The 7,881-nt window shown below is 43.7% G+C and overlaps 1 long non-coding RNA gene across 3 annotated transcripts; it reads left to right on the plus strand.

The window, feature by feature from the left end:
- The first annotated feature begins 1,350 nt into the window (after window positions 1–1,350).
- On the plus strand, window positions 1,351–5,118 carry LOC119366136. Of its 3 annotated transcripts, XR_005175937.1 has the most exons (7): window positions 1,351–2,490; window positions 3,262–3,317; window positions 3,413–3,490; window positions 3,739–3,948; window positions 4,037–4,129; window positions 4,212–4,311; window positions 4,904–5,118. It is a non-coding gene; the product is annotated as an uncharacterized LOC119366136 (long non-coding RNA). The 3 variants fall into 3 exon arrangements; XR_005175938.1 differs by lacking the exon at window positions 3,262–3,317 and having other exon boundaries at window positions 1,352–2,490; XR_005175936.1 differs by having other exon boundaries at window positions 1,353–3,317.
- The last annotated feature ends 2,763 nt before the right edge of the window (window positions 5,119–7,881 follow it).

Here is a 7,881-nt window from a genome sequence, read left to right on the forward strand (position 1 = left end):
ATCTGTAGCACAGAAAAACTTCAAAAAAATGACATGATTATGTTGGACCTACTCTGATGCGGAGGAACCCTGCACGGACTGTCCGGTAAGATGAAAGATGTTGAGATCACCCCATCTCATGATCAAAATGTGAGATCGAGACTGACATAGATCGACCGTCTCATCAACCCATCCCATTTGTACTTGTGTTTCAAGGCAAGAGTAATAACTAGTAGTTTTAAAGTGAGGGTCACATGAGGTTTCTGTGAGTTGTAGTTCAAAATTGGCCAAGTTTTTTCTGCTTTCTGAAATGATTTTTGAAATTGTAGTGCAAACTTGGTTGTACGTACAACCGGGTTGTTCGGCGACAATGTGCTAGCACCGGTCACAACCCCTACTTTCGCGCGACGGCCACCTCTACCAGGCTGCAGTTCGCACCATCCTGACTTGAAAACACTCAATGACAACAAAAATGCAAAATATGGTATCCTCTAAACATATGATGCCATGGTTTGGTCATGTTGAACTAATTACAGGATAGAGACACTACACCACTGACACCATAATAACGACATGCATCTGTTGGGATAAGTGTACAACGCCGACACTCTTTTTTCCCAATCTTATACCGAGACACGGATTATCACTGTTATGCAGTCTTATGACACATCATTTGTCGCCAAAGCTTCAACAGAGCACCGACCTAATTTCTGTCGACAGTTACAACCTTCGCTGATAGACTGTGTGTCGTTGATTCATAGGGGCAAAAAAAGTGTCGGCGGTTGTTTGGTTGGGCCCAAGCAAAAATTATGGCGCCGAAAGGGAGCGGTGAACGGAAGGGAACTTTTGGTCTATGAGGACAAATACACCCTATATGGATTTTTTTAGTAATTCAACAAAAAGTCAAAAATCTGAAAATATTGTTGAAATAAACTTGACCTTACTACTTGTGAGAAAATTTTCACAAAAAGAAAATCCCTCTTTGACTTCTGTTCAAATAAGACAAAATTTTGGCCAATATAATGTGAATAGTGACCTATAACAACAAATAATTTTTGTCTTTTTTGCTATGAAGTCAATGTTGGCTATTTTTTTCGAAAATTATATACTAAAGCAAAAGTAAGTCAAGTTTATTCTGAAAAAACTTCTGAAGTATTTTGACTTTCTGTTTAATTATTAAAAAAATCTTCACTAAAGGCCTATCAATCTCACCTCTCCCCCTCTCTCTCACGCGCCGCCCACACAGAACAGACATGTAAACCTGACGGAAACTCCTTCGTTCCATCCGGATGCGGCGCTTGCTTGACAGCCGCCTCGTCCACACGACAGGCGTCCTATGGGACCCACGCCCCTTTCTCGCCTTATCCTTCCCCAATTCTCACCACTCCTTTCTCTCTCTGTCGACGACATGCTCCGTCCATGATTTTCCACCTACCCGAGTACTCCTACCGGTGAATCTCGCCGCTGCAAGGCCGTAGGGCGGCCACGCAGCGCTGCGAGTTCCACTCCCTCCTTCCCTGCTCCCTTCTCCAATCCTTCATGGATTCCAACACCATGCTGGGCAGTTGCTGTGAGGCGTGCTGCGACGTTGCCGCCGTGCTTGCAAGCCGGTGCGACACCGCCGTCGTGCTGCGACAGTCTGCGGCAAGGTTGTTGGGAGCCGCTGTTGCGAGTGGCGCCAGCCGACGATGCTTGCAAACAGGTGGTGCTGCGACGGATGCTGCGACGGCGCCGTCGTACTCCGACGACATCTCGGCCGCAACGATGTTACTGTGATGGATTTTGCGATGGTTGCTGCGATGACGTTGTCGTGCTCCGACGACATCGACGAATGCTGCGACGGATGTTGCTTCGGTGGCTCGGGCTACTCTGACGATGCTGCGACGGCGTGCTGCGACGGCGCCACTGTGCTGTGAGCCGGTGGCAAAGCCACCGGAGTTGCTGTGACGGCGGAGTGCCTGTGAGCTGATGTTGCCGGCGTCCTGTGATGCACTGGAGTTTGCTACGCATGCGAGAAATGTGTGTGCGACGTTCTGCAACGAGAAGAAAGAAGAGAGAAGACTATGTTACGTTGACTTCCATCGAAAGGCTAGGAAAGTCCAGATCGTATGGTCCAGAAGTTGTTTTGCTTTCCTGCATCCGGATGCCGCCTAGCAGCGGCCAAACCTAGCCCTGCTCTGTACCGCCACCCGACCTGCGCGCCGCCACCCCCGACCTGCGCACCGCCGGCACAACCCGCCCGCCGGTCCCCTCGCACCACCACCGACCCCCGGTCGCTTAGCCGCAGTAGCAGAAGCGCCGTCCGCGACGGAGGAGCATCGTCCGCCACCGAGGAGCAGCAGCGCCATCCGCCGCCAAGGATCCCCCGCGCCGGGAAGCAGCAGGACCGTCCGCCCAAGGATCCGCGGCCCCGATGGCTGCTGAGGAGCCGCCCGCCATTCTTCTTCCAACATAGGCAACGTCTGTCCCGGTTGACTCCAGTTACCTAGCACCTCCTCCAGATCTTAACTGGTAGGATGCAAAAATTTCCATGTGCTGGCTACATATCCAGTTATATCTGTTCATGCCTGTGATTTTTCTTCACGAGCTTTTCATATTTAGAACTTCATATACCAGAGATGCAAATTTGCAGAAACTGTAATAGTCCTGGAGAAAGACCGAACTCCATAATATATAGGTTATTCTGTATATTTCCTAGTTTCAGTGAGCCATCTGAATCTCTTAAATGCGTTTCAGTGTGCCTATGAGAATAGAATCACATAATGTTTCATAGTACATTGTTCAATGTATTTGTGGGCATCAAGCTGTGAGTGATATATTTGATCATGTTTCAACTCTGTATGTGCAATAAGACTAGCTAAGAGAGAAAATTACATTTCCTGCTAAATGATCATCACTTATACATGACTTTTTGAAGCTGGGGTGTATGGAATCAGATGGTAGACAAACTCATTCTGCAAATTGACTATTATTCAGAATGGTGCCATGATTTGATTTTGTCGTATCCTAGTCCAACTTATCTAGCATTGCAGCAGCTGCCTACATGATGAGGGCCCTTGAACATACCTGGGCCGTTTATCTGTAAAATCTGGTTCAACTTTTGCTGCTGTATTTAGCTTGCTTGTCTCACATGCATGTTTCTTGAGTTCGAGTGACAAAGTAAAACTGATTTGATTTTATTGGAGGTTCCCAACATAGTTTTTCTTTTTTCATAATTTTTTGTTAAACTGATTTGATTTTATTCCCGCTTTATGTATTGTGTTTCTTCTTAAATTGACTTAGATTCTGATATTGCCTACACCATGGCACAATGATGAATTCTAGGAAGGATGCTCATGGTACACAACATCCTTACTTCGTAATCACCTATCTGAATGCTGCACAACATCAATGCTTTGTTAATGCCAAGTCCCTTAATTGATTTTGTGTGCAGGAAGGAAAGGCTATGTTGTCTTAACAAGGATGAAAAGTATAACAACATACACAAACCAACGTGGACAACCCAGATCTGGTAAATTGTTTATATCATTTAAGTTGTCTCTAGCATTTGCTATAATGCATAAAATCCTGGTATGGGTTAAATTGCTAAACCTTCAAGACTGCTCATTGGAGTGAGGATGTGGTCGGACATTCACCCTACCATCCATAGACTCATTGTTGCTCATATCATAGTGCATACAACCTTTTTCACATGTGTTATCTTATTTTACCATGGATAATGCATTGCTTATGTATATTCATTTGTTGTCTGCTTTACAGGACAGATGGGACCTGGAAGATACATCAGAAACAGAAGAAAAAGTTCTCAAAATTGCGAAAGAGCGATATAGAGGCTGGCGATCAACTGTAAGCTCCACTTACAAGGCATACAAAACAGATGCAGCTAGATTGGCTAATCTCCCGGAAGATTTACATTCACAAGAGTGGGAATGGATGATTGACTACTTTGTCACTGATTCATAATTTCAGGTTATCTCTAAGATCACTCTTTGTCTACTATGTGTTAAGGTGAAATTGCTTTTTTGACTGGTTATATTTGGTTTCGATGAATTGATAGGAACGCAGCTGAAAGAGCACTGGTAATCGTAAGAAATAGAAGACAACACACAAAATTGGATCAAAACCTTACTCGCAACTAAGTTTTGAGAAGGTATGAGTGTAACTAAATATGTATGCCTCGCTGCTAACTATGGTTTCATGTTTCAAGCATCTCATTGCTATATTACTTGCAGAGAAACTTGGAAACTGGAGAAGAGCCGGATTGGATTGCTCTATGGGAACACACCCACACAAAGAATGGAACATGGTCTAACAGAGTCCCAGGATGTCTATGTGAGTACACTGACTTTTAGATATTCTATTGTTATTTAATGATGTGCATTCAGCATGCTTCTTCGTCAGCTGGGATTATTAATGCGTTGGATCATGTTATTCTTGTTTCATCTTTTATAGTGTCAATATTGATGCTGCACCTATAGTTGTTCTTTCCGTTTTTAGGACAAAGCATGTCAAGAGGTTGAAAATAAAGAAACTGAAACTCATGGTCCACTTTCAAGCGAGCATGTCATTGGCCTTCATAATTAGCTAGCTGCTTCTTCTCTTTCACCATGCGTTGTTGTTGCATCGAGTCACAACTTAAACAAAATGAATATGTGCTAGCTAAGGACATGAACTTAACTGAAACTATAGATCAAGTCACAACTTAAATTAGTAGCGGAAGCTTTTAGTACATGTACTTGTGCATATGCTTTAGACATTTACACTTGTAAAGCTGTTTGGATCCTTCAGTTGCATGCTTGCTGACGCAGTATTACTCTAGTTAGTCTAGCAACAATTCTTTTGAACAATGGGGCTGGAATAATTGTATAGCGTATGTTATGTTTGACTCATTAACTAGGACTACTTTTTTATTTCTTGATTGCAGGATCCAAAGAACTAGCTCGACTGGACTCTAGATCACAAACAATTTAGTCTTGGCACTTAATTAGGATGGCTAAATTACATTTGAGTTTCATTTAATGGATATTTGCTATGAAAATTATGAATTTTATGGATCTACATATTATACGTATGGTTTTGAATATTGTAATTAAATGCTTGTATTTTTCTTAGGTTGCAATAGGCTATTGCCACAACCCACTTTTGGTTGCCACATATTAGCACCACGAAAATTTAAATTGTCGCAATAGTTTCTCGCTACAAATATTTCAACCGTTGTGATACGTATTTATTACCACCAAAATAAGTATGTTGCAATTTCTTGTTACGATGACTAGAATATTTGTTGCCACAAGTGTAATCGTTCGTGGCAAAATGCCTAATGCCATGAAAACAAGGATTGTTGTTATAGTTTATTGCCACAATTGACTATTGCCACGGAAGAGTATGCACCACGAAACGAGCGCCGTTGGCATAGGTTGTTGCCACAAATGTCTATCACCACGAGCTATTAGTCGCCATGATTCGTTACATGTTGCATTAAAGCTATTTTCACAAAGCAAATTGTGGCATCAGGTGAGTGTTGCCACGGGAAAACATGTGGCGACTTCCCACTTGGTTGTTGCAATAGAACACTTTATTGCCATGATTGCTTTTTGTGGCAATAAGCTTTACCATGTGTCTAGTCGCAACGGCTGCCAACGAATATTGTTTCGTGACAATAGATACTTATCGCCACGAATCGGCATGTATTGCGACGAACAATTTTGTTGCAATAGACTCGGATACTAGTCCGGAGCCTTTCCAGAGACCGGTTCCTCGACGGTCCAACAAGAACACTGAAGAGACTCGTTCAAAGAGGAACGAGGACCGTGCCTCCAAGAGCAAGAGGGGAAGGATGACTTAAATTCTGCTATTCGATACTTGGTTGTAGTTGAAAAGTCTAGTGGTTGTGAAACTATGTGTTTGCTATTTGAACTATGTGTTTGCTATTTGTGAAACTCTGTTTGCTATGTGGAACTAAGTTTGCTATTTGAACTAAGTTTGTGTGAAACTCCGTATGACATGTGTATGTGATGCCCAAGTTTAATTGTTTGAGATCTGTTATTTTAACTCTATATCATTGCTGTTTTTGACTCTATATCATAGTTTAAGATCTGTTGTTTTTTAACATAAGAAAGAAATTAAATTTGAAAATAGGCAAGACCCTACCGCCAAGGACCCTGGCAGTAGGATCAGACAGCCTACTGCCAGCCAGGGCACTCAATTTTTTCGTTACAGAAGATTTTTGCCTCGAAAACCCTTGCACACCCTACCGCCATGGGAGCTGGCGATAGGGTTATACAGCCTACCGCCAGGTTCCATGGCGGTAAGGTGCTAATCCACGTCAACACGCGGAGACGGCAGCCGTCCCCCTCCATCCTACCCTACCGCCACGGGCCCTGGCGGTAGGTTGTATAACCCTACCGCCAGCTCCCCTGGTGGTAGCAAAAGGGTTAAATCCCGAATTTTTTTCGAACTAGGGTCAGATCCTGAATTTGTATCCAAAAAAGATCAAAACATGAAATTTGGCCGCCACCAATTACGCCCGTCTTCCTCTGCCCGCTTGCGCCAGCTTTATGCTTCCACTACGCCAACGACAACAGTGAAGGCGCCACCTGAGCCACCTGACACGGTGTGTAACATGCCTGGAGCTAGCTTGCCGAGTTGGACGACCTATTCATGTCCTCATCGGGCCGGAAGATTTTGTGTTCTGCAGAAGTGCAAAGCCGGTAAATATGCATGTAACCGTTTCGTTTTCTGGAAGATGCATGCAATCGGTTGGAAAATTGTTTTGACATATGAAGTTGCAGGAGTAGTGATGATATTCTAACTATCTTGTTGAGTAATATTTCTTTCGTTTATCAGATACACGCATTAGTGTGGAACCGAGAAGTGCAGAGACTTTGCACTTCTATTCTGCTAAGGCAGCACTGCAAAATCACGAGGACATGTTCATGTATCTCCGTTTTTTTACAATATGTATATCCAATGTTGTGACCCCATTTTATAGCGTCGTAAAAGACTGAAATGGGAGTAGAACAGAGAAGGATATGATTGGGCGCCCGCATTCACCCCAACTAGGCCCACATCTAAATGTTGACCTGCACAGAACTTAAAGTACTCCCCAACTAGGTCGCTAGGAATGTCGAATCGGAAAGTTCCTCCTTCAATCTCCTTTCTTCCATCCCTTCTAATCTACACAATGGTGATTCTTTTTTTAGCTAAGCTTTACATAAAAAAGATGCACATCGATATTACGGTTTCATTTTTTAATCAATTCGTAGTTTCGTCTACCATAAATGTTCAATTTCGTGTTCAGCTTTGGAACTATTTTGAACGAATTTTATCAAATTCGTCGCGCATGGTCGACAAGTAGCTTCACCTTGCAATTTCACACGACATTCTTGTTGCCCGTTTTCTGATCGTAGACAAGTAGATCTAACCTCTTCCTCGTGGAACGTATATACGCATATGTGTGATCTATGTTAATGACACTCCTTAATCTCGGTCTCCTCTCCCGTGTCTTACTACACCGGCATCATTGCCGGTGTCGCTCCTCTCGACCTCCTCTCCCGCTTGTTGTTGCACTAGCGCCACCACCAACATCGTTCCTCCCAACCTCCTCTCCCATGTCCTACTAGACTAACGCCACCACAAGCACAAATTGCATTTTTCCTCCATGCATGTCCTGGCCGGCAACCGAACAGAGCTTGCTGGCCGGCCTGTATCTTGGATCAGCTTGATCTGATCAAGATCGCAAGGTCAGGTCGAGGAGGACGGGATTTGTGTTTGCAATGTGGTTGTGGTCACTGTCGACGCCTCCGTGCCGCACTAGTAGAAAAACTACTTTACGTGAGACACATTAATCCCGATTTGTAAATGAACCGGCACTAATGGTATTATTAGTTCCGGTTCAAACGG

Source organism: Triticum dicoccoides, chromosome 2B (assembly GCF_002162155.2).
Source record: "Triticum dicoccoides isolate Atlit2015 ecotype Zavitan chromosome 2B, WEW_v2.0, whole genome shotgun sequence".
Lineage (NCBI taxonomy): Eukaryota > Viridiplantae > Streptophyta > Magnoliopsida > Poales > Poaceae > Triticum > Triticum dicoccoides.